The following is a 27,226-nucleotide window of genomic DNA, read 5'->3' as shown; positions in this document are numbered from 1 at the left end:
CAGTCTGTCCTGGGCAATAATGGTCTGAAATACAACAACAGTCCACTGCACAGGAAGCCCAACAGGAACAGATAAACATATTGGCTAAGACTTTTCAGCACTATGCCCAGAAGTAGTTCCAAACCTGGGCTGGGAAATTTACATGCTGGTGCTATGTTCTAAAGCCTCAAAAGACCAAAAATAGGTTTCAGAGGTATTGAAGTAGCCTCATTGCATTTCAGATTTCATGTGAATTGCATTTCTTTTTGGCCAAATCCCTGGAGTGGTGTTGGGTATGTTGGATGGATGTTGCTGTGTGTCTGCCAGCATATACTGTCTCATAGCAGAGCATGGAAGAACAGTGCTTTTGTTGCTACATACGCGCGCAAGGAAAAATAAAATCTAAGTCTTGGTCCTTAATTTTCCTTCCCTGATGTGAATTTGTATTTTTGCCTTTTGGATACAAGAGCTTTTACCAGCAGGGCTTATCCAGGGAGGCAGCAGGGCCTGTGCTTTCAGGCTAGAGGTGGCAATAACACACACAGCTGAGATCTGCCACTGCTGACTGCCTGAGCCCTCCTCTCTGTGGTTTGCACTCTTCAAGCCATGCTTGAGTAACCTGCCTCCAGAGCTGCTGACAGGGCTGTGTTCAGAGGCCTTGGAAATTACACTGTTCATTTCCTTATCATCCTCTGACCTGCAGTGCAGAGCCTTCTGGGGCAGGAACAAGGCATAAAAAATCCAGACAGCTTCTCGCCAGCATGTGTCAAGAGCCACAAAGAAGGAAATTGGACTTGTTCACTTAAAAACCATGGGGTTAGGCTTTGATTTTTGGATCCTGCTGAGAGTTATTTGTGTGTGTGAGCATGTTTTATCTGTATTTGTATAGAATGATTCTTTACACGGCAGTGCTATGGAGGAGGAGTGTCTGAAGTAGAGAGTGGAGGGAAGATTGCTTTCCTCTTCAGTTAATTTCCCAGTTGTACCATTGGAGTGGGCTTGGAAGAATTAGCATCAGGAAGGTGCCAGTCCATATTAATATTTTAAAGTATATTTCTCTTGATACAGTTTAGTCATGGATGAGAGCACCCACGTAAGAAATGTCCTTGGCTGTCTGAGGAGACATTTGTATCAAATGCTTTTCCCTGAAGTTACTCGTCCTAGATGATATTAGTGTCAGTGCTTATGTTGCCTTAGACTTTAGCTCTGTCTCATTAAGAGGCAAAGTTCATGTGAGATAGAGAACAGAATTCTGGAAGAGAATTAGGGAGGGTAATTTAGAGCATTTTGAAATTTTCTATTTATAGGACAAAATTATACTTAAGGGGGCTAGAGAGTTAAAGCTTAGCAGTTAAGAGCACTTGCTGCTCTTGCAGAGGACCCACGTTCCCAGCATCTATGTCAGGTGGCTTACAACCACTTACAACTCCAGCTGTAAGAGATCTAACGCCCTCTTCTGGCTTCTGCCGGCACAACACACGTCTGGCGTTCATACAGACACCCACACATAAATAAAAATAGTAAGATATAATAGATCTTAAGAGAGTGTATCTCCAGGCTGGAGAAATGGCTCAGAGGTTAAGAGCACTGGCTGCTCTTCCAGAGGTCCTGAGTTCAATTCCCAACAAGCACATGATTGCTCACAACCATCCATAGTGGGATCTGGTGCCTTCTTCTGGTATGCAGGCATACATGCAGACAAAGCACTCATACATAAAAATGTACATAAATAAATAATTTTATTTTTAAAAAAAGAGTGTATCTCCATTATGGGGGCTGGTATTACAGAGTGACCTCTCTTTTAGCATTTTTCTTTTGCCATAGGAGACCAACAGGAAAGGGTTTTTTGGGTTTTGTTTGTTTTTCCCCCAGTATGAAAAAGAAAAATTGAGATGGTAACAGAGTTCTTGCTCACTCTATGTGCATCTGTCTGTAACTCTTTCTTGGTCTTGAATCTTCATGGTCTTAATGTCAGTGGTACCTTTTTGGCTTCAGAACAGGAAAGGAAGGGAAGGAGGGAGGAAGGAGGCAGGGAGGGAAATCCCTTAGCTTTTAGACCCTGGAGGTATTTTTCAGCCCTTAGTGTCTTTCTTTTGAAAGTACTCCAGAGAAGTGTTTTCACATGAAGTGGTAACTGAGATGAGAATGAAAGCAGGCCTCCCTCCCTGTGCCTTCAGCGGCATCAGCCTTGGGGGCTGGTTAAAGACTCCAGTGCCAGACTTCAGCCAGACTTGCAGGTGAACCCTTGGCCTCAGGTCCCCACCATTTGCATTTTAACATTCGCTCTCCTGCTGGCTGTGATGATGTATATTTATAATCCCATTCTTCCGAGGCTTGTGGGACAGGAGCTTGAGAGTTCAAGGTAAGCCTCTTGTAGTAGACCCTGTTTCCAAAGGAAACAACAAAATCCCCAAACATTAGCTAGCTGTTCTATATTGACTGATATTCAAGCTTCAGATCCACTATTATTGTGTCCTCTTCTTAAAAGTCAAAATGAGGGGCCATAGAGATGTCATCTGTTAAGAGCACTTGCTGCTCTTGCAGAGGATCCACGTTCAGTTCCCAGTACTCAAATGATGGCTCACAACCATCTGTAACTCCAATTCCATAGAATTAGGCACCTTTTTCTTACCTCTGTAAGCACTGTACGCACGTACTTGCCAAACATACAGACAGACAGAAACACTCATACATATAAAAATAAGTATTAGAAATGTAAGTGAAAGTGAAATTTACCAAGAACTTTTTTGAATTTATTTTTTACCTCTTTATATGCATTGGTATTTTGCCATGGGTGTCAGATCCCCTGGAACTATAGCTGCAGACAGTTGTGAGCTGCCATGTGGGTGCTGGGAATTGAACTCCAGTTCTCTAGAACAGCAGTCAGTGCCCTTAACCACTGAGCCATCTTTCCAGCCCATACCAAGAACTTCAAAGAGCAAAAAGTAGCCCTGGAGCCGTGTGGTGGTGGCACATACCTTTAATCCCAGCACTTGGGAGGCAGAGGCAGGTGGATCTCTATGAGTTCAAAGCCAGCCTAGTCTAGAGTGAGTTCCAGGACAGCCAGATTTGTAGCTCTGGCTACAGAGAAACCCTGACTCGGACCCCCACCCCTACTCCCCTACCTCTACACCCACCCCCGCCACTACACACACACACACACACACACACACACACACACACACACACACACACACACACACAACCCTGGGCCATATATGTAATATTCCTTTTTTCTCTTTGCTGTATATATTATCCTTTCTCTTCATTGACAAATTGAGGTGCCTCAAATTGGGGGGATTATCTAAGGGTTTGGAACTTCAAAACATTTTCACTTTTATTTTATTTGGGTGTGTGTATATGTGTACTACAGTGCACATGAAGTGGTCAAAAAAGAATTTGCAAGAGTTGATCCTCTCCTACCCTGTGATTCCTAGGAATTAAACTCGGGTCAGGCAGGGGTTCTGTCCTAAGCCATCTCACCAGCTTAGGGTTTGGAACCTTGAGCACAGAAGAAAAACTCCAAATACTTACTTTTTCAGGCTTCTCCTTCCTCATCTGTAATGTAAGCACTCACCTCTTAGAGTTACTGTGACGGTTAAACAGATAACAGTATCTGAGCACTTAAGCTTCCTTACGTATTCAGAAATTATCTCCACAGTTGTATGTACCTGGAGTCGTCTGAGGCAGGAGGATCACTTGAGCTCCAGGGTAGTTGTAGACCAAATTGGGCAACATAGCAAGACCTTTTTATCAAAAAACAAACAAACAAACAGAAGATCTGTTTTTAATGTATTATTCCTAGCTGTGACCTACAGAGATAGAAATTTGTTATCAAATTAAAGAGAAAGGTTATCTAGGTGGTGATGGTTCATGCCTTTAATCCCAGCACCCCGGAGGCAGAGTCAGGCAGATCCAGGAAAGGCACCAAAACTACACAGAGAAACCCTGTCTCAAAATACCCCCCAAAATAAATAAAAATAAAGAGAAAGGTTATCCCTAGCGACCTTGAAAATTTATTGCTTGAAATACATAGCAGGTATCATTTTATGATGGCTAGTACAATACTGTAACTCCTACTAATTTCCAAGAAGACTTGAGAGAGAGATCCAGAACATTTAGAGCTATTGAGGTTTAGGTTGATATTTGGTCGATTAGTTCACTTAACAGTGTTTCGGACTCTTTTTGGTAAAGGTCAGTTGGAAGAACCATATCTCTTGCTTAGCCATTTCCTTTAGAACCAGTTTTTTATTTTATTTTATTTTTTTTGTATTTTAACTCCTGAACTTTCTTCCTTCTGTTTGAAATGAACATAGCACAAGCCTTTAAAAAATTATTTGGGGTGTGTGTGGGTGTCGATGTTTGTTGGTGTGCGTGCCACAGTGCACAGTGAAAGTGAGAGGGCAACTTCCCTTCCACCTTCATACTGCTTCCAGGGGTCAGATCCAGGTCACACACAGGCTTGGACACCCAGTGCCTTTAGCACTGAGCTTCCTCACTGGCCTTTTGAGGGATTAGCCCAAGTAGCCTAAATAGTAGAGAAGAATGAGTATCAGGATACTTCTTTTTGTGAACTTTTCTCTAGCTTCTGGGGGAAAAAAAGTCAGGTCTTAAGCAGGTCCTTCTTCAGTTTGAAGTGTTTGTTGTCTACTAGGAGAGTACAATTGCACTGTGTCCCTGGGAAAACTCTCTAATTGCTTTTAAACTTAAGACAATTGAGTTTTGGCCCTAGTGACAAATACTGGATTATGCTTTGGTGAATTTTCCTCTCCGGGTTCTATTTTTGTTTGGTAATAGACTCTTTAAAAAAGGTTTTCATAAACTGGTACCCAGTTCACTCAGCTCAGAGTTGGTGTTTCTGGATGGTTTGTTCATTATTCGGGGACTTAGAAGTGCTCTGAATTAGAAGTGCTCTGAATTAAATGTCAGTGAAAGCGACAGAATGCTGTAGAAAGGAAACACATGGCACATGTTTACATTGCACCAGCCAAAGTAACGTGGCTTGGATAGATTATTGTTCAGGCTACAGAGGTCTCTTAGTGCTTAGACTTCTCAATTTAGGCCACATATTAGAATCACTTTTGGAGTCTTTTAAGTTTGTGAGGCTTTTAATGTTCTTCTCTGTTAAAACCCATTATTCTTTGGAAGCATTCTACATAGGTTCTTTACCATATTGTATAATTGAGATTGTAATTTAATTACAACACTTCTCCCTTCCCTTTCTTCCCTTTAAACCCTCCCGTACACCCCTCCCTGCTCTCCTTCAAATTCATGCCCTCTTTTTTTTTTTTTTTTTTTTTAAGATTTATTTATGTATACAACATTATTCTGCCTCTATGTATGCCTGCTCACCAGAAGAGGGCACCAGTTCTCATTACAGATGGCAGTGAGCCACCATGTGGTTGCTGGGAATTGAACTCAGGACCTCTGGAAGAGCAGCCAGTGCTCTTAACCTCTGAGCCATTTCTCCAGATCTTTTTAATCAATTTTTATTGCATGCATATATGTATTTGTACATACATACATAGTCCTAAATATACCAGTTGAGTCCATATAATGTAGTTTTCAGGGCTGTCCATTTGGTACTGAACAACCAATTGGTGTGCCTTTCCCGAAGGAGGACCACCTCACCCACTCCCAGCTTTACTCAGTTGCCTGTAGTCCTTTGTGTAGGGTTAAGTCCTCATGGGCTTTCCCTGTCCAGTTTGGCATGTTCGTTGGTGTCCTTGTTCAGCTCACTTTTGGGCTGTCATATTTGTGAGACTTTATGGGTATTGCTTCTGATGTAATAGAAGACACAGTCTCATAGCAAAGTCCCTGACCCTTGACCTTCTGGCTTTTATAGTCCCCGGGGAGCTCTTTTTTTCTTTTTCTTTTTTGGATTTTCAAGACAGGGTTTCTCTGTGTAGCCATGGCTGTCCTGAAACTCACTGTAGACCAGACTGGTCTCAAACTACAGAGATCCGCCTGCCTCTGCCGCCTGAGTGCTGGGATTAAAGGTGTGCGCCACTATCGCCCGGCTCCCCAGTGAACTCTTAAAGTTGCCTTTGCCATTTCCAGATGGGGCTACCTGTGGGGCGTTTACCCACCACCCCCAGAGTTCCCCAGAGTTTTCTTGAGTGTGAGCAGCAGGAAATATTAGATAGAAGGATTTATTGCGGAGATAAACAGATAGAAAATAAATTATAAAGAAAAGGAGGAGTTATGAGTGAATTAAGGTTGAATGTATGTTCGCAGAAACCTATTTATATAATTGCTGTAAGCCATTAATAGTTTTATATATATATTAAGAAAGGGGGACCTGTGAAGCCCGTTCTCGGGTTCCTCATGGCTTTACCCAGCAGGTCCGCATAGAGGATGATCAGGACCACGGGCCTGAGTGCAGGTGTCTGAGATGGTCTGCACTTGGCTGTGCTGGGGGAGGAGGTCTTTTGCTCCACCCCTTGGCGTCTCTATAAAAACCCTGGGGCAGAGACAGTCGGGCCGTTGGAATAGGTTCCAGGCCCTCTCGAGGCTATCCTTTATTTTCCACGGGTCTCAGCTGCGGATGCCTTGTTGTGCTGGTTCTGGCGTCCACCATTCTTAGCTTCTTAGCGGCTTCTGGAGCTTTTGAAACCATTCAGACTGCCTACTTTGCAGTCTACTGGGACACTAACCTTCTGTGTCTCGGATTCTTTCACCATATACTTTAATAGATTCACACTTAACATTTACACTTTTCTTTTTTTACAAATTCACATATAACATTAACATCTACTTATTTATACTCTTTAAGGGAACTATAGAACTACTTTAGCAAAATATATTTCTTATTATTTATGTTCATTCCATCTTATTTCTTATTTAAACTTACATTGACAGCTAGCATCTTTACTTCTTACAAGCTTATTACTACATGTCTTAAGACTACTTTAGATACTTCTTGCAAGCTTATATATATTCTTAAAGGAACTCTGTAGATCTATTTTTACAAACTTATATAGGGCTACCATTAGTATATATTTAACTTAGCAAACACCCAAAGATTTCTTAACACAGAGATCTAACAAGAGAATAATTTCTACAAACTCACATCTTATTTTCATCTTTTTCTACTTCTTACTCTTAATTATCACTATCTCTATTAGAAAAATTCTCTTAACTAGACGGCCCGACTGTCTCTGCCCCAGGGTTTTTATAGAGATGCCAAAGGGTGGAGCAAAAGACCTCCTCCCCCAGCACAGCCAAGTGCAGACCATCCCAGACACCTGCACTCAGGCCCGTGGTCCTGATCATCCTCTATGCGGACCTGCTGGGTAAAGCCACGAGGAACCTGAGAACGGGCTCCCACAGCTACCCACCATATTTTAGATGCCGTTTGCTGTTCAGCGTGTCTTATATCGTGTTCCATATTCTCCTCCAGCTGTCATGTTTCAGCATATGGCACAGAGCCAGTTGTTTAGGACTACAGTTATAATGAACCCAGGTTCGCAGTTTCATCATTATTAGGAATACTGAATTAAGGCCTAGTGTCCATATCAGCATTACTGACTCAATTTTAGAATAGACAAATTTGAAGTTAACTCATTGCTTTATTGTTTGTCATGGCACTCTATTCAATCCAGACTGGACTCAAACCTAATACTGGGTTTATAGGTATGCATCAACACAGCTAAAGAAAATCCTTATGACTTCTTGCCACAGTCTGTCAATTTATATATATTTGTTGTTGTTGTTAAGTTGATTAAGAGAGAACAAGGCAGATTTGGATAATCAAAATTTATTGCTGATCCCAAAGCAGGAGTTTGGATTTTTTTCCCAATAAGTTTGTGATTATATTTTTGTGTTTATTATGGACAAAGATGTTTCCTGAAAGTTTGTGACATTCTAAAATAAAAGAAAGCTGCTATAAGTAAAGATTTTATTCCTGCCTGAGTCTACTTTTGGACATAAACTAAGCATGCTGTTTTAGGAAGACACGCCATTACCTCAAAGAAATAGCAGAAATCCCTAATCTCTTAGGTTTTTTATTTGTTTTGTCTTTAGTAAACTTAATTTCATTAAAGTCCAGAAGAGAATTAAATGTTGTGAGCTATAAACTATTTTCTACTACTGTATTGTTTGTTTGCTTGCTTTGGGGTTATTTTGTTTGTTTGTTTACACACAGGATCTCCTGTAACCCAGGCTGGCCCTAGAGTCCCTATATACGAAGATGACCTTGAACTCCAAATCCTTCTGCCTCTGCCTGGCTTCATTGCTGAGATTTTAAGTGTCTGTCTTAAGGAAGAATGTTTAGAATTTAATAACAGAGATGAACAAATACCTAAATATACTGTGAAGTTGTTTTAAAATATTGTGGAATGATAGTTTTAGTGAAACTAATGTCCTTGTACAAGGAAATTTAAAACATATCTTTTAGCACTCATATGTGTATTATTTTTACTCTTAGAATTTATATTAATTATGTTCTCTTGATGAGTTTTTAACAAGATTTTTGTAGTATCTCAAGTGCATACATACCACTGAGTAGGAGGACAGAAAATTGGCAGTTGTGTGGTGGGGGAATCATCACACAAAGTGACTACACATTTGTATACACCACATTAGAGCAGATCAGTTCCACTCTCTGCAGATTCTCAAACATCTGGTGGAATGTCTGTTTTAGACAGAACATGCCATAAGGCATTTCTCCTTTTTGCTTATTCATATGTGCTTGGACTGAGAATGTTGGGATTTGAAATCAGTCTCAGAAAGAGGCTGGCAATTTTTTTCCCCCTCTAGTATGTCTTGTCCTTTCCCACCTCTTAGAAATAGCAGGTGGTAAAAGTTGGAGTGTGATTTATTCAGTTTGGAATTGGCCTTCAAAGTTACCTAAGGTAATGAATGACATGCTAAAGATTAGCACACTGATGCCATAAATACAATACACAACCAACTTTTTTTTTTCTCTAGCATTAAAACAAACTATTATTTCTTCAGTTTCAGTCTCATGTAAAGCTGACTTTGTGTTTGTGGACAGTATTGATGGACAATATGCATTTATAAAGTCTAGACTTCATCCTAAGCCAAGCAAAATACTTGTGTAATAAGAGGTGCATAGGGAGTTGGGATGATAGTCAGTAAAGTGCTTGCCAGGTAAGTAAGCATGGAGACCTTTGTTCTCTTCCTAACGCACCCATGCAGAAAGCTGGGTGTGATTATCCTAATGCTGAAGAAGCCAGAGACAGATAGATCCTTGGGGTTGGCTGGCCAGCTAGCCTAGTCAGCAGCAAGCCCAAGCCATAATTAGAGCCCTATCTCAAAAACAACAACATAGGGACCTCAGGCTTCCACATAGACCCACAAATACATTCACACACAACAAACACAAGTTAAAAGAACAAAGATGAACAGAAACTGGATTAGGTTAACAGTCAGTTCAGATCTCCTGTCTATGGCTCTGTCCAGGGTATATACTTAATGGCTAGACTATAAGGCCCAAACTGTACAAATTGCTTGTTCTCTCTTGCTCTGGCTCTTTTTGGTATTTTTTAAGACATTCTTGTAATTTAGGGTAGCCTCAAGCTTCCCATGTTTTGCTTTTGTGACAGGTCTCAATCATCCCAGGTTGGCCTTGAACATCCTCCTTTTTCTAGATTAATAAGTGTGTACCACTACACCCAGTTTTCAAGATTACTATGTAGAATGGATGGCCTTGAACTCCTGACTGTCCTGCCTTCTGCTGGATACTGAGTACTAGACATACAGGCTTGTGTTTTCCTCTCTCCTCTTCCTTCCTCCTTTTCTCCTTTCTTTCTTTTCTTTTTTCTTTTTTTTTTTTTTTTTTTTTTGAGGGGGCAACTACATGTAGTTCTTTTTATCATGTTAAATGGCACTTAGGAGATAGAGACGGGAGCATTATGGCACATTCCAGGCCAGCCTGATAACCTTGTAAATCCTAGATCAGACCAGAGAGTTAGGCTACCTAGGGAGACCAATCTCCTCCTTCCCCCCCATTTTCTCTCTCTCTCTCAAAGAAATGGAAAATGTACAGTTAACTGGTTTAACCTACAAAAATATCTTGGGATCCACATGATCTCTTTAGCAGAAATTTAAAGTTCAGTCATAGAGTCCAGTGTGATATAGAATACTTAGTGACTTTAAAAGTATTTACTTTTAAATTCAACCATCCCTCATAATATCTACATTCTTTCTGTTTAGGTTTCCTTGGTCACTGCAGAAATCAGATCATTTCTATGATAATCTCAGGTTTCACAGCTAAAACCATCCTGTAGACATGACCAGCAGACCTTTTCTGCTGCTAACGTTGATTCCTGAGTCTCCTTTCTTCTTAAGTCACACCTTGGGTGGCTCCTTCAAGGTCCTCAGCAGTCCTTTCTGACTTCAAATCTAAACCATGCTTTTATTTCTGCACTTTTATTTTCAGTTGTTGGTTCTCATGTCCCTCCCTGTCCCCTACCTCTCTTCCTGAGACAGGATCTCACATATCTGATACTAACCTAAAACTCAGTTTGTAGCTAAGGCTGGCCTCAAACTCGTGATCCTCCTGACTCCGGCTCCAGAGTGCTGGAGATACAGGACACACATCAGCTCTGTTGTTGGTCCTTTCTTAAATAGACAAGACTTTTTTGTTACTTCAGAGAGACACCATGATCAAGACAATGTATAGAGGAGTTTATTGGGGACCTGCTTGCAATTTCAGAGATTTCCCCACCCCACTTAGGTCCATGATTGTGACAGGGAGTATGGCAGCAGGCAAGCAGGCATGGTGCCAGAACTACAGTAACTAAGCATTAATTAACATCTGATCCATAAGCACCAGACAGCAAGAGAGCGAGCTGGGAATGGCTTGGGCTTTTGAAACCTCAACGCCCACTCCCCAGTGGCAGACTTTCCAACAAGGCCACCACACCTCCTAATCCTTAAACAGTTCCACCAGTTTTGGATCAAGCTTCAAATGTATGAGCCTCTGGAGGTCATTCTCATTCAAACCACCACAGTTACACAAATTCAGGAAGGACCCTTACTTCCTTCTCAACTGAAAGTTATTAACCAGGAAGGGCAGTTGCTTTTGTATGTTCTACCTTAAGCATTTGCCATATTCTGGGCAAAAGGAACCACTGTACTGCTAACAAAGTAGCTGTTGGCCACAGTGCGTGCTGTGTCTTATTAGAAGACTTGGTGTTTGTTGTATGTGTTTATCTCTGTACTAGTGGCAGCTTTTTGTTTTGTTTTTCGAGACAGGGTTTTTTTGTGTAGCTTGGCGCCTTTCCTGGAACTCCCTCTGTAGTCCAGGCTGGCCTCGAACTCACAGAGATCCGCCTGGCTCTGCCTCCTGAGTGCTGGGATTAAAGGCGTGCGCCACCAACGCCCAGCTAGTGGCAGCTTTTGGACAAGGCATTGCCACTGTCATGTGGGGCTGGAGAGGTGGAAGTTTTCCTGATGAAGAACTAAGTAGAAATGACTCTCAGTGTGGCATAATGTCATTATTGCATGGGGAAAGAAGAGCAGAATTTGCATCTGCTGGGGAAGCAGTTTGGCTAGACCAGAGCACAGTTTCCAGAACTGCAAATTCCAAGTGTGTTGATTTGAAAAGCACCAGGTAGTTGCTCCTTATTTTTTGTAAAATTAAGCTGCTTTCCTTTTGTGGAGGTGTGTGAGGAGGGTAATGCATATTTTACTCAGGGCCTTCACAGTATAGCTAAGACTCTGCTACTGAACTGTATCCCCAGACCTTGAAGGAGGTTGGTTTTGTTTTGTTTTGTTTTTTTCTCTTTCTTTCTCCCCATCCCACCCCAAAAAAATGGGTAAAGGGAGAGGATCTGGAGGAAGTGTGATACTAAACAGCTAAAGGGTAGCAAACAGTGGCAGTGACTAAAATATAGTACTAGAATAAAATGAAGTACCAATTGTCCCCAACAGTGTTGCTATGTAAGGGCCTCAGACTCATGATTCTCCTTCCTCATCTTCCAGAGTGCTAGGATTGCAGGTGTTTGTCAGTATACACACAGTACTGCCTCCCCCTCCCTTTTTTTTTTTTAACAAGCTTACTGAATGTGACCTTCAACCCAGAGTCACAGATCAGTGTTTAGAACATTACCGTCATAAAATATAAAGTCTGAATGAAAAAAAGGAATAAAAAGGAAAGGAAGGGACATGACTGCTCCTCAGCATGGCGGAAGAGAAGGTTTATTCAGATAAAAGGGAGAGCAGAGATCCGTGGGAGAGTCCAGAGTGGATAAGACCAGGCTGAGCTGGGCCATGTGAGGAGAGGGGAAGGAAAAGGGAAGACAGGGGAACCAGGTGCAGCAGCCAGGCCAAAAAGGACGGCTAACCAAAATGTCTGGAATTATAGAGGGAAGAGCCTCTAGGGGACGGGCAGCTCAGCCCCTGGGCTGAGGAGGGCAGGGTAGAGGGCAGGGTATGCCAGCCATATCCAGTAACAGGTAGGGACTGAGGAATGCTGGGAGAATCTGGAGGCCAGTTCTCCTTTGATATGTTCAATAGGCACCTCAGCTGGTTGGTGGGGGGTGTTGAAACTTATTAAGTTAAACAGAGATATGGCTTAGCAGTTAAGAGCTCTTGCTGCTCTTGCAGAGGACCCAGGTTCAATTCCCAGCACCCATATGGTGGCCCATAGCCATTGTAACTTCAGGGGATCAGATATCGTCTTCTGACACATTAGGCACCAGGCACACACAGGTTTCATACATAGATGCAAGCTAAACATTCAAACACATAAAATAAGATAAATTAAAAATAAAATAAAATGTAAAATTTGGGGTACAAAAAATCTTGGGGCTAGAGAGATGATGGCTCAGTGGTCAAGCACTTTCTACTCTTGGAGAAAACCAAGGTTTGGTTCATGGTACCCGCATCAAGGGCTCACAACCACCTGTAGCTACAATAAATGAGATACAATGCCCTTTTCTAGCCTCCACACAGGCACTGTACACACGTGGTACATACAGAGAGAAACAGGCAACCTGTATAATACATAAATAAAAATAAATTCTAAAATGTTTATTATTTATTTTTTCTGAGACAGGGTCTCTGTGTAAGCCTTGGCTGACCTGGAACTCACTCTGTAGACCAGACTGGCCTGTAACTCACAGAGATTGGCCTGCCTCTGCCTCCTGAGTGCTGGGATTAAAGGCTTTGCCACCACAGCCCAATCCTAATGAATAAACATTCTGCCTGCCTTTTTCCCAGCACTTGGGAGGCAGAAGCAGGCGGATCTCTGTGAGTTTGGGGCCAGCGTGGTCTACAAAATGAGTTTCAGGGCAGACTCCAAAGCTACACAGAGAAACCCTGTCCCGGAAAAAAAAAAAAAAAAAATTAGCCGGACATAGTGGTGCATACATTTAGTCCCAGCACTCAGGAGGCAAAGGCAGGTGGGTCTCTTATGAATGTGAGGCCAGCCTGGTCTACATAGTGAGACCCTGTCTCACACACAAAATAATGATTGGTCTGAGTGTTTTGTCTGAATGTATGTATGTGTTAACTGTTTGCTAAAGCATCCTCTTACTTGCAGTACTCTTTCTTGAGATAGACCGCTGTGGCCAGGTTATGAATGTGTATGATTTATGCAGTTTTTGCTGTAAATGTTCTGTTTTCATAGAAAGTAGAATTCTTTCATTACAGAGTCAGGCAGCCTATAACTGTCGAAGTCTGTCTAGGTTTTCATTCTTCCTAAATGCCTAAAAATGTGACATTTGTGGTAGGATAGAAAGGCAGGGAGGAAGAATAAGTCTGAGAATTTCACCTTCAAAAACAATTTTGGCTCGGCAGTGGCGGCACATGCCTTTAATCCCAGCACAGACAGATCTCTGAGAGTTTGAGGCCAGCCTGGTCCACAGAATGAGTTCCAGGACAGCCGGGGCCACACAGAGAAACCCTGTCTCAACAAACAAAGAAGCAAACATTTTTCTTTCAACTTCTTCACGAGGGTATTGGAATTGAAGGTTTAGAGATAAGCTCTGTAAGGTAAAGATGAGTTGTCCACAGCAGCAGCTTCCTTCCCAGCTTCCCTGTTGTTACCACAGAGGAGAGGGTGCCTGCTCTTAGTCACTCAGCCATCAGTGACCCTTTCACCTGATGCCCACTAAAGGTACTTCTGAGAGGGCTTGTTTTCTTTGTCATCAAATCCTTAAGTTTACTGTCAGTGTGTATGGCTGCTAAGCCCTTCAGTATGGGAGAACGTAGTTTCTAAGAGAAGTTCTTGGATGGGGCCCAAGGTAGATGAAGTCACCTACCTCAGTGTCTTGAGAGGAATCCAAGAAAAGGTGCTGTTTTGAAGCTTGAAAGATCCTATAAAGAAAGGGCAGGTCTTGAGCCAAGCAGCTTTTGAGGTGGTAACCAGCTCAAACAAGAGCTGGCATGTGCCAACGAAGTCTCTTACCCTGGCTCCAGCAGCGACAACTGAAGAGAAGTGTGTGGCAGGCGCTGTGAGTCAGAGGGTTGTTTGTGGCTTTGGCTGTTGTGTGACTGGAAATGGAGTAGGAAGAGTTTGGAGCCGGTGTCTGAGGCTGGAGAACACCCCCCACCACTCCCACTACCCACCCCTGTTTACTCACTGTTTTATAGCTTTTCTAGGACAGTCTTTTAGTGTTCTGGTTGCCAAGACTGAAGCCAGGGGGGTTAATTAGGTAGAATCGAGACCCGTAGCCTTTCTGAAAATATCCTAAGCAAGAGTTCTGTTTATTTGGAAGTAGTTAAGTTTTCCTAAAATCCCATTCTTGTCAGGTTGGTTTTTTAAAAGAGGGTAGACATGCCGGGCGGTGGTGGCGCACGCCTTTAATCCCAGCACTCGGGAGGCAGAGCCAGGCGGATCTCTGTGAGTTCGAGGCCAGCCTGGGCTACCAAGTGAGTTCCAGGAGAGGCGCAAAGCTACACAGAGAAACCCTGTCTCAAAAAACCCAAAAAAAAAAAGAGGGTAGACAGTTACTGTGGCCAAGCCAGAGAGACTAGTAAGACCTCAAGTTGCGAGCAGGGTAAGCTATCTGAGGGAAAAGGAAACACAGCACTGATGTGGGAAGGAGATGCCACTGTGCCTGTGGACCCAGTTTCCTCTAGTTTGTTTGTTTGACTTTGCTATGCTGAGGATTGAACCCAGAGCCTTTCACAAGCTAGGTAAGTGCTCTTCTATCAGTAAGTCCTGCAACCAACAGCTGCCCTCACTGTTGTATCTTTTATAATTTAATTACATTACTGCATGTGTGTGTGTGCTGGGGGAGCACCACAGGCACTAGTGTTGAGGTTAAAAGCAGTCTCTTGGCTTGCTTCCACCATGTGAGTCCAGGGATAGAGCTCAGATCACGAGGTTTGATGAATCTAGCTACCTCCTCCCCACTCCCCACCCCTGTTAGTCTTTACTGGTCCTGGCAGCCACCAGAGTTTGCTCCACAGGGTTGTGGGCTGGAGATCATTTCTTAATCCCTGTCTTGGAGTACCAAGCTCCAGCTGTGCTATCTAGGCCCTGGGATAACTGTGAGGCATTTGGTCACTGTAGACAAAAGCCTGTTTTGTCAGAGAGAAGATTAGGGCAAAGTACAAGCATTGCTATCTCTGATGCCTTCAGGGCCAACTGTCTATTTGGCAAGAGGGGATGCCTTGACCTTGTGAGTTAACAGCAACCTGTTCTTTTGTTTCTTTGCTGTTTTCTACTAAAGAGGGTTCAGCATTCAGGCTTCAAAACTTACCATTAATGTTCTTAAACTTTTTTTGTGAAGGTACTTGTCACCAGTCTTGATGATCTGTGTTCAATCCCTGGCACCCACATGGTGGAAGGTTTTCTCTAACCTACCCATGCATACTGTGGACAGCATACACACACATAAAGTGTAAAACAAATTTTTAAATAGGGGCAGCTGTTGGTTGTAGGCATAGCTCTGGAGAGCACTTGCCTATCATATGTACACATACACACAAAATAACTATAACAAAGGATTGTAAAAGTAGTGGATTAGTGCCTTACAGAAAATAACTGGCAATGTGCAGAAAATAAAAATCACATTTAGGGTTGGGGATTTAGCTCAGTGGTAGAGCACTTGCCTAGCAAGCATAAGGCCCTGGGTTCGATCCTCAGCTCAAAAAAAAAAAAATCACATTTAATTGGGTCTAATTTTTTGTTTGTTTGTTTTGAGACAAGGTCTTAAAACCTAAAGCTGCTCTTAAACTCCATATATAGCCAAGGCTGGCACTGAACTTCTGATCCTCCTGCCTCTGCTTCCAGAATGCTGGGGTGAAGGGCTTGAAGGGTGAAGCCACCTCCCTGGGTGCTGGCAGGCATTATGCTGCTCTGTCACTGACCTACAACCTCAGACCTCTTCTTATGTTTTACTTTGGAACAGGAACCTACTAAGTGACCCGGGCTAGCCTAGAACTCCCTCTAGGCAGGCCTTGAATTTGTAATCTAACTTGCCTCAACTGGGATTACAGGCTTCCATACTAAGTCCAGCTGTGTTTTTAATCTTGGAAGGAATTTCTGTAATTTAGTAGAAGTGGTGGAGACTATTGGTTCAGGACTGGTTTGGGTGTGATTTATACCTCATGAATCTCATTCTCTTTCTATAAGCATCTTTAATTTTTCTCATTAGAAAATTCACCAAAATCTCGCTTGGCTAGATTTTATTACACTTGATGAGATCTCACCCTGAAGTCTGAAATTCATTTTCTTTATTTATGCTTTTATAATTTGTCTCACAGTTTTTACCTTCGTTGTTACTATGTTCAGAAGTCTGGGTGTTTATTTTTTTAAACTGGTGGTAGTCAGTAGTTATAGGGGGTAGTAGTTCTTTTAAATGCTTGATGTTTACTTCTTAGAAGTATTGTCTGTGATATCTGATCACTTAGTAATCTGCTTTCATTAAGGAGCTAGTCAGGAAATAGGCTTGAGATCTCTTGTATAAAAAGAAAAGGGCTGCCATTTGTTATGGGGCATGATTGTAATCCCAGCACCAGGGAGGCTGAGGCACGAATGCGGCATATCTTAGGCTAGAATCCAGCTTGAGCTACATAGTGAAACTGTTTCAGAGGGGAGGGGGAGGGGGGACACGGGGACAGGAAGGATTCATGAGATGGGTAGAAGATGCAGACTTTCCTGTTGTATTATGACAAACTGCTCCACAGGAACCTCACAGTAACATTTCACTTAAGGAGGCTCTACAGAAAGGAGTCCACTTGTTTTTTGTATTATATTTTGTGTGACTTTATATGTTCAAGCTTCTGCTTATTAGAAGTTTAGATTTATGCTTAACTTTTAATAGGTTTGTGATAAGAAAACAAATTTTGGTCGAGTAGAGAATATGTTTTAGATTTATTGTACTGTTTTATGTTAAAAGAGGACAAAAGGGGCTGGAGGGATGGCCCAGCAGTTACGAGCATTGGCTGCCCTCCCAGAGGGCCCAGGCTTAATTCCTAGCACCCATATGGTGGCTCACAACCATCTATAACTCCAATTCCAGGGGTTCTGACGCCCTCTTCTGACCTCCTTGAGCACTTAGGCTCACCCATAGTACACAGACATGTGTACACTCAAAACCTTCACACAGAAGAAGAATATATTAGTTTAAGAGTGTTTGTTACCTAGGGTTTTCCTCCCTTGAGACCACTCCTGCTATCCAGAGTTCTGTTTTACTTTTCCCTTTTAAATTTTTTTGCTTTTGTTTTCTGAGACAGGGTCTCACTTTGCAGCCTTGGCTGGTCTGGAATTCACTATGTATACAAACCAGCCTCAAACTCCTGAGCAATAGGATTAAAGCCATGCAACACCATCCCCAGCCATACTCCCTCCCCCTTTGAAACAGTGTCTCACTATATAGCCCTGGCTGGCCTTGAACACCTCATGTAGATCAGGTTGGCCTCAAACAGAGATCCACTTGTCTGTGATTCCTGAGTATTGGAATTAAAGGCATGTGCTACCATATCTAGTTCACTTATTATTAAGGGGTTGGGGGCGGGGGGGGGGGGGGGGGGGGGGGGGGGGGATTGAGAGACCATGGCTCTTCACCTACCATGGGGCAACTCTCTGGAGTCAGTTCTCCCCTTAAATCATATGGAAAGCCCTTGGTCTTGGTGTCAGGCTTAGAGGCAAACTCCTTCACCTAGTGGGCCTCTGAGTTGGCACTCTAAGGGCAAGAGTCAGTCTAATCTGTGTGACTGGCAGTCTATTAAGTCATCAGTAAACAGCTGTTGAGTGTGAATTTATTTAGTGTGACTTGGAAATGGCTAGAAGATATTTTTCAGAATAATATTCCCTGCTAACTTGACTGCAATTCCTTTGGGATTTGAAGGTTTCACAGTTTCCCATTAAAGCACACACACTGGAGAGAGATAATACTTAACAGCTATTATCAACAACCATCTTATGGGAAGTAGCTGCTTTCTAATCTGAGAGAGACCTTGCAGGCTAAGATTTGGGAGTGAAAGAAAGGAACGGGGCACAGAGTATTATGGCAGCAAATATTGCTGATCCCTTTTTGCCTCAGAATTACTGTGTTTGTTTTGTTTTTTGAGACAGGGTTTCTCAAATTGAGAGAAATTGGGACTCGCCTTCTGTCCTAGCATCCCAAGTGTTTTCATAAAAGGTGTGAGCCACCATACCCAGCTTTACTGATTTGTTTTCTTAATTTATAATGAATATCATTTCTCTGGGCATGCCAGAGCACTATTTAGGAACATTGGTTCTGCTATGCAGCCATAGGATTAGATCACACGGAAGTGAATCATCTGCTGGGCGTGGTGGTGCACACCTGGTGTGCCAGCACTGAGGAGGCTGAGGCAGGATGATTAAGTTTGAGATCAGCGTGGACTATATAAATGATTTCAGACTGTATCCCTGGGTTTTGTTTTTTGTTTTGTTTGGTTGTTGTTCTTATTAGTATGTTTTTGTTTTGCTTTTTTTGTTTTGTTTTTTGAGACAGAGTTTCTTTTTGTAGCCTTGGCTATCCTGGAACTAACTCTGCAGACCAGGCTGGACTCGAACTCATTGAGCTCTGCCTGCCTCTAAACCCCCCAAGCGCTAGCATCAAAGGCATGTGCCACCACTGCCCAGCCTTTTTTTTTTTTTAAAGTCACTTTGATTAATTGAATATCTGCATTGGTTAGGTTATTTAGCACTTTGTGATTATAATGGACATGATAGGAGTCTGACCATCTACAAATAGTTAATAGCTTTATATTGACTACTAAGAGACCTGATCTCTAAATTTGACAAGCTGTTTTGTCAGTGAATGTCATCTATTAGTTACCTAGAGGATTGTTGAGCACAAGATAAGATAATAAATGAAAAGCACTGAAATAGATATCGTGTGGATTATGCTAAGGTATACTCATGGTGGTTTGGTTTTTGGTTTGTTTTTTTTTTTTTTTTCAAGACAGGGTTTCTTTGTAACACCTCTGGCTATCCTGGAACTCAATCTGTAGACTAGGCTGACCTCAAACTCACAGAGATCCACCTGCCTCTGCCTCCCGAGTACTGGGATTAAAGGTATGCGCCTCCACCACCTGACTGTTTTTGTTATTTTGAGGCACAGTTTCATGTATCCCAGGTTGGGCCCGAACTCACTGTATAACTGAGGAATGACCTTGAATTTGTGTATGATCTTTTTGCTTTCACCTCCTCGCTGGGATTATAGCATGCACTAAGCTGTGTACCATGGTGCTGATGTATGTGGTGCTGGGGCTCAAAACCCAGGGCTTCTTGCATGATGGGTAAGCACTTTGTCAACTGAGATGTATCTCCAGCTGCCTCCCCCTCTCCACCCTCCCCAGCTGAGGACCGAACCCAGGGCCTTGCTCTACCACTGAGCTAAATCCCCAACCCTTTTCTTTAGTCTATCACACTGTTTTTTCTCAAAGCACTAATCTGTCTAGTTTACTATTTGTATACTTGTGTTTATCATCTTGCTCTCCCTGCCAGAATAAAAGTCTTACCAGGGCTGCTGCTTTTGGTTTTTGATTTTAGTTTTATTCATGTCTGTTTCCAAAACACCTGTAATAGTACCTGGCCTAATAAATATTAGTCAGGTTATAATTCAAAAGTCCAGGGTTATTTGAAACTGGAAAATATTTTCTCTGTAGAAAATAGTAAAAATGATCATTTTTTTTTGTTTGTTTGTTTCCTTTTTGTTGTTTTTTCTTTTTTCAAGACAGGGTTTCCCTGTGTAGTTTTGGTTCCTGTACTGGATCTCGCTCTGTAGACCAGGCTGGCCTTGAACTCACAGAGATCCTCCTGGCTCTGCCTCTGGAGTACTGGGATTAAGATGCCACCGCCCAGCCTGTTCATGTTTTAAATAACTTTTTAAGTTGTGTCACTGAAAGATATAGTGGAAGCCCTATGAGTATCCACAGGATGAGTTTATGGTGAGCTTCATAGTCAGATGGCCGTTAAGTAGGGGAACCCCAGATGCCAATATCCTTAGGTCTTTCCTTATGGGTTTCTCAGTTTCTTTCAAAAAGCCTCTTCCAATTCTCCTGGAGGGTGAAGACTTTCTGATTTTCCTGAGCCAAGTAAGAGAGGTGTGCAGGTTCAGCGTTTAGTTTTCAGCATTCCCTGCCCATGTTTAATCTCCTTAACTATAATATTCATGTTTACTCTGCTTGAAGCACTCTAGTCTAGAGATCCTGTGTGAGTTACTTGAGAGAATTAAACATTTTATCTCTTGAATGAAGGAATATGTCTGAGTGAGAAAAATTAAGGATCAAACTGCTTCTTACCCACTTTTAATCAGCTTTATTCATTCTAAATCATCAGTTCTGAGCCTGAATTAATAGATGCTACCAATTCTTAGGTTTGGGGAAAAGAGTCTATAGTTTATGATTTTTCTCCATTGCAGGCTTAGTATTCACTCTAGCAGCCTGTGTTGGCTTAGTCTCTTAGCCAGGCATTTGTTCTCCAGGTTCCACGTGTTTCTGTCATCAACTCCAACTTCCCTTCTTGTGTGTTTTCTAAATCTTTTATAATAGTTTAAGGATGCTTTTGTGTATTATTGCAGCCTTTCTTTTTAAAAGATACTTGTTTTTCTTTTTGTTTTGTTTATATTTATTAAGTATATGCTTGTGTATTGAATGTAGGCACACACATATGTGAGCAGAGGTAAAAGGACAATTTCTACCAAGTGATTCCATGAGTGAAACTCAGGTAGGTTATCAGACTTACCTGAGAGCCGTCTCACCAACCCTCCAGCCAGCTAGCCAGCCTCCCTCCCTCCATCCATCCCTCCCTCCCTTCCTTCCTTCCTGTTTTTCTTGCTTGATAAAGCAAGGGAGTTGAAACTCAGAGGCTCACACATTGCAGGGTAAGGGAATGTACCACTGAACTCTATTCCCAGCACCACCACTCCCAATTTTAGTTGACAAATTTATCGAGATAATAGTGGTCACAGGAAGTTTTTAAGAATAGAGGAGTAAATTATTTCAATGCTTAGTTTCTGCCAGTAGTATCTTAGAGGGAGGGGGTGTTTAGTTTGACACAGAGTCTTACTATGTAGCTCTGTATGTGCTGGAACTTGAAATGTAAACCAGATTGGCCTCAAACTCACAGAGATCTACGACCTCTACCTCCCAAGTGCTAGGTTTAAAGGCATGCCCTAACACTTTCTGCCCAATAGTAACATTTTACAAACTGCTGCTAACTATAACAACCAGGCTACAATATTACAGTATGGATGAATTCCACCAATTTTATTTAAATTTGCCTTATTAAACTTGTCCATCTCTATATTTAGTTTTGTATAATTTTATCACATGGATAGATGAGATAGATTTTTAGTTTTTGTTTGTTTGCATTGCATTTGCTTTTATTTGGAAAGCTTTTTAATAATTATTTTCAATTAAGTGTGTGTGTGTGCAAGGTTATGTGCACATTATTGGGTACTGGAAGCCAAACTTGGATTCTTTGCAAATTGACTGTCAAGAATCTGAACACTGAAGCACCACAGTGATCCTTGGTTTGAGTTTTATACTGTACCAACCTCATAGGCACATGCATACATGCACATCTACCCCATCACTAATCCCTGGCAACCACTATTCTGTCCTCCATCTCCATTTTTAAATATCTGCTATATCCAAAGTTATCTGAGTGAAATTATACATTATTATCTTTCATAAATTTACTAAAGTTTTCTGGAGATTTATCTAGGTATTTGTAATTTATTATTAGAGAGAGAGTGTGTGTGTGCATGCATGTGGAGGTCAGAGGACGAGGTAATGGAGTATGTTCTCTCTACTTTATTTCCTTTGACTGTTGATTATACTCTATGGTGTGTAGGTACACCACAATTTGGACTTCTTTCCTCTCATCCATCTTTCTCTCCTTCTCCCACCACCCCTCCCCGTACATGCACACTTATGTACATGTGTGCAGATGGAAGCCAAAAATCAATGTTGGTGTCTTCCTCCATCAATTTTTTTTGGGGGGAGGGTTGGTTTTGGTTTTGTTTTTTTGAGTCAGGGTTTCTCTGTGTGTAGCTCTGGCTGTCCTGGAACTCAGAGATCTGCCTGCCTCTGCCTCCTAAGTGCTAGGCTTAAAGGTGTGCACTACCATTGCCCAGCTTCCTCCATCATTCTTTACCTTAAAAAATATTTTAATTTATTGTGTGTGCATGCACACAAATAAGTAAAAGTAATTTTTTAAAATGACCCCAAACTGTATCCTCTTCACTTATCCTCATTTCTTCTGGTTTGATTGAACAGCCTCATTGTTTTTGTTTTTGTTTTGAGACAGGTCTCTGAACAGCTGTGACTGTCCTATAACTCACTGTATAGACCAAGCTGGCCTTGAACTCACAGAGTTCTGCCTGCCCCTGCCTCTAGAATGTTGGGATTAAAGTCATGTGCCACTACTCTAACTATATACATAATGCTTCAGAATTCTGTTCTTTTGTGCTTTTTCCCAGCTTCCTTACCTACCATTTCTCCTTCATTTTAGTGATAATAAAGTATGGCAGATCCTCAAGCATGCCATCGTTTCCATAAATGTTGATATTTTTTTCCTCTTGAGTTTTTTGCTTTATTTTGTTTTTATTTTTGCTTTTCAAGACAGGGTTTCTCTCTGTAGCCCTGGCTGTCCTGGAACTCACTCTATAGACTTGCCTGGTCTCAAACTCAGAGATTCACCTGCCTCTGCCCCTCAAGTGCTGGGATTAAAGGCCTGTGCCACCGCTTAGCCCCCTTGATTTTTTTTGTAGATCTTATGTAGCTCAAGCTAGCCTTATTTAAACTCTAAATTATGTAGCTGAGACTGGCCTTGAACTCCCGATCCTCCTTCCTCCACCTCTCAATTACTGGGATCATGCGTGTGTGCTTCCATGTCCCCTGCCTATTGATTCTTTTTTTTTTTTTTTTTTTTAATTTATTTGCCATGGATGTCGGGTTCTCTGGAACTGGAACTACAGACAGTTGTGAGCTGCCATGTGGGTGCTGGGAATTGAACGTGGGTCCTCTGGAAGAGCAGTCAGTGTTCTTAACCACTGAGCCATCTCTCTAGCCCCCTATTGATCCTTATTTACTGTGCTTCTCTCTGTGCCCCAACTCCCTCCCAACTACCCCCAGGGCTTTGAGCTTTGTAGGCAAACATTTTACTACTAGGCTTCAGTTCTCAATTTTCTGGGTTTTATCAAATAAAAAAGTATCAAGCTGGGTGGTGGTGGCTCACGCCTTTAATTCCAGCACTTGGGAGGCAGAGGCAGGCGAATCTCTGTGAGTTCGAGGCCAGCCTGGTTTACAGAACAAGTTCCAGGGCAGCTAGAGCTACACAGAAAAACCTTGTTTCCAAAAACAAACAAAAATCACTAAAACCAGGCCTGGGCTACCTATAATCTTCACCACTTGGGAGGCTGAGGCAGGTCGATTACTAATTTAAAGCCAATTTAGTAAGACCCTCTCAAGATTAAAAAGAAACAAATTGGGCATAATGGCATGTGCCAATAATCCCACCACTCATGAGATAAAAAAAGGTCATCCTCACCTACATTGTAAATTGTGGCTAGCTTTAGATATGTGACAGTCCCACCTCAGGGAAGTATTAACACTTGACTGCTTCTGGGGGAGAGAGAGTCAGTATTTTTAAGGGTGTAGCTGCTGACAGATTGACCGAACTCTAATAGATGGCCCTATATGCCCAGGAGTATATAGTCTGCACAAATTGGACTTTGGGCTATTTTTAAGAAAATCAAAAATGCTAGGTTGATAGTGGCACACGCCTTTAGTCCCAGTACTTGAGAGGCAAAAGAAGGCAGGTCTCTGAGAGTTCTAGGACAGCCACACAAAGAAAACCCTGTCTCAAAAAACCAAAGAGAAAAAAAGAAGGGGGGGAAAGCCCACTAAATTGGGAGAAAGGGAAGAAGTGGATTTGGGAGGAGTTAGAAAGAGGAGTAGGGGTAAATATAATCAAATTTATTGTATGAAATTCTCAAAAGACTTATTTAAAATATTTTACAAAAGTAAAAATGGGTCTGGGAATATAGCTGAGTAGTAGGGAGCTTGCTGGGCCCTCAGTTCTATCCCTAGAACTTAAACACAAAATCATGAGTTTTATTCTAGGAGTCCTTGTTTCCCCAAACTTCATAGTTTGTGTCATGACATTTATCACACCATATAAGCTAAATTTTCCTCCTAAGTGTTAGGATTACACAAGAGCACCGCCATGACTGGATTCTAAGTTGGTGCTTTCTCCTTGTTGCCCAGACTATCAGGTTATCTGTGTTGTGCTACATGTTTCAGGGTGGTTCATGGACACTGAATATTATAAAAAACTGTAGTATACCTGTTATGACAGAGCTGTGCCAGCTATAAAAAGAGATAAGATTAAGACTGGCTAGTTAGCAAAGTTAAATGAGACTAGAAACCTACCTCTAAGGGCTGAGGATATAGTTCAGTTGGTGGAGTACTTGCCTAATATGCAAAAGTCCTAGGTTCAGTCTTCAACACCCTGTAAAACTAGGTACCTGGAGTCCCAGCCTTTGGGAGATGGAGGCAGGGAGAACAAAGTTCAAGATCATCATCGTTAGTCATATAATGAGTTTGAGGCTAGCCTGGGCTAAATGAGACTCTTTAGAAAAAGAAAATAAAGAGAAGAAACCACTTTTCTCTAGAGTTTCTCTAGCTATGTTTTCAGCCCATTCTTTTGCAATCAGATCTGCTTAATAAAAGGTGGGGAGAAGGGTAGTATGATGAGAAAAGGATCCAAATGTAATCGAACGTTTCCCTCCTGCCCAACTGCTCCCAAGTAACTGCTTGAGAGCTGCTTTCCAAATAACTGACTCAGAGACTTAATGTAAATAATAAATGCTCACTGATAGCTCAGGCTTATTACTAACTGGCTCTTAAAAGGTAATGGGCCCGGCAGTGGTGGTGCACTCCTCTAATCCCAGCACTCAGGAGGCAGAAACAGGTGGATCTCTGTGAGTTCGAGGCCAGCCTGGGCTACAGAGTGAGTCCCAGGAAAGACTCCAAAGCTACACAAAGAAACCTTGTCTTAAAAAAAAAAAAAAAAAAAAAAAGGTTACAGGGACCTCAAGCTGCCTAGAGAGTCATACAAAGTTCTTTTTCAACATTGGGCATCCAACTCTGGGCTACAGACCTAGCATACCTGACAGACTTTCCTGTGAAGCAGGGAATTCTGAAGGACTGTCCTACCTTGTCTTGGCAAAGTTTGGCAGTCACCTTTTTTGTGTCCTGCTAGTCCAGTTTGGACAGTAACTGTCAGCAATTGAGGCAAGGGCAGTTTCTTTGCCCACATGCCTAGCTTTTGCCATAAAGCAAACAAACTCCACATGGAGTTTCTTTCATGCCCATCATCCTCTCTGGAGTACATTGGTGCTGCCAGGAACAGATGTGTTTCACTGTCATGAAAAGTCTAAGGTATTAAAACATTTAAATGCCGTGTTCTGTGGGTCTTTGAAGTGTTTGAAGATTATGTCTTTGTATATCTAGAAAACTTAACTAACATGACTATGAGTTTGACTACTGTAGATGACTATTATGTCTTTGTATGTCTAGAAAACCTAACTAACATGACTATGAGTTTGACTACTATAGATGACTATTAGTCTGTATTTCTTAATTATATATTACATTTTTAATTGAGTTGTGTAAACATAATACCTTAAACAAGGGTAGAAATATACATACAGTATAATAAAGTTAACGTTAAATTTGTATCAATGAATTAAAATCCATTTCAATGTAAAATATTATGAAATTAACAGTTTTTTGGATTAAAGTAGATTCAGTAATGTACCACCCCCCCCCTTTTTGGAGCTGAGGATTGAACCCAGACCCTTGTGCTTGCTAGGCAAGTGCTCGACCACTGAGCTAAATCCCCAACCCAATCTACCCCCTTTTTAATTATTTTTATATCATATCCCCCTTTCTTCTTTAGAAAGAGGTTGACTCTAACCAATAACAATTTATAACCAACCCCCTAAACAACAACAAACATCTATAATCTAGTTTTTGGGAATGTGGATCTAAATTTCTAGACTACTTCCTGTTGATTGGGGGTGCTGGTAATTTTTTTGGGACCCTAGTAAAATTTAGGATAATTGTTAAGTCTTGGCTATAGTATTCTGTGAGGTTTGATCATCTCAGCAGTATCCTTGAAGTTGTTTTGGATGCTGGATCATCTGAGCCATTGTTTTTATTGGAGTTTGGTCCCCTTGTTCTTTCCTCAGTATGGCATTCTCGTCTTGCTTCCTCTACATCTGCTGGCTTCTCCAGACTCCGCCCTTCCTCTTCCCAGCATTTTTAGTTTGGTCGCCCTGCCTATTTCCTGCCTGGCTACTGGCCAATCACCGTTTTTATTAAACCAATTTGAGTAACAAATCTTTACAGCATACAAGAGGATTATTCCACAGCATCCAAATACATAGGAAGTTTTGTTGCTTGTTTTGGTTGTACTGGGGACAAGATTTTAAAAATCCATTCATGATGATATGTCCATATAATAAAAGTCATAGATTTAAGTGTATAGATTGAATTTTGATAAATGAATGTATTTGTTCAACCACTGTCCAAGCCAAGATAATAGTTTAACTCCCTTCCCACCCCAGAATGTTCTCTTGTGTCCTTCCCAGTCACCTTCTCCATTATAATCAACTTCTAACCTGATCTCTAGCACTATAGATGAGCTTGCCTAGTCTAAATTGTGTATAAAAAGAATCATGCAGAATACTTTCTGTGTCCAGCTTTTTTCACTAATGTCCTTAAATGACATCTCTGTTGTGTGTTTAATAATGCTTGCTGTTCCTTCCTCTTTTGGTGA

The 27,226-nt window shown here is 41.7% G+C and overlaps 1 protein-coding gene and 1 long non-coding RNA gene across 5 annotated transcripts in view; one reads left to right on the top strand and one right to left on the bottom strand.

The window, feature by feature from the left end:
• Positions 1-27,226, top strand: part of Znf609 (zinc finger protein 609) — a 154,147-nt gene that overhangs the window by 42,937 nt on the left and 83,984 nt on the right. The gene's annotated exons all lie outside the window — the stretch shown is intronic.
• LOC128094346 (uncharacterized) lies at positions 42-16,964 on the bottom strand. Of its 2 annotated transcripts, XR_008212938.1 has the most exons (4): positions 14,360-16,964; positions 14,214-14,268; positions 3,651-3,725; positions 42-2,362 (listed from the first exon to the last, which is right to left on the bottom strand). It is a non-coding gene; the product is annotated as an uncharacterized LOC128094346 (long non-coding RNA). The 2 variants fall into 2 exon arrangements; XR_008212936.1 differs by having other exon boundaries at positions 14,214-16,964.

The sequence above is a fragment of the Peromyscus californicus genome, unplaced genomic scaffold (assembly GCF_007827085.1).
Source record: "Peromyscus californicus insignis strain IS unplaced genomic scaffold, ASM782708v3 Scaffold_11__1_contigs__length_118956290, whole genome shotgun sequence".
Taxonomy (NCBI): domain Eukaryota; kingdom Metazoa; phylum Chordata; class Mammalia; order Rodentia; family Cricetidae; genus Peromyscus; species Peromyscus californicus.
This window is presented reverse-complemented; position numbering and strand designations above follow the sequence as displayed.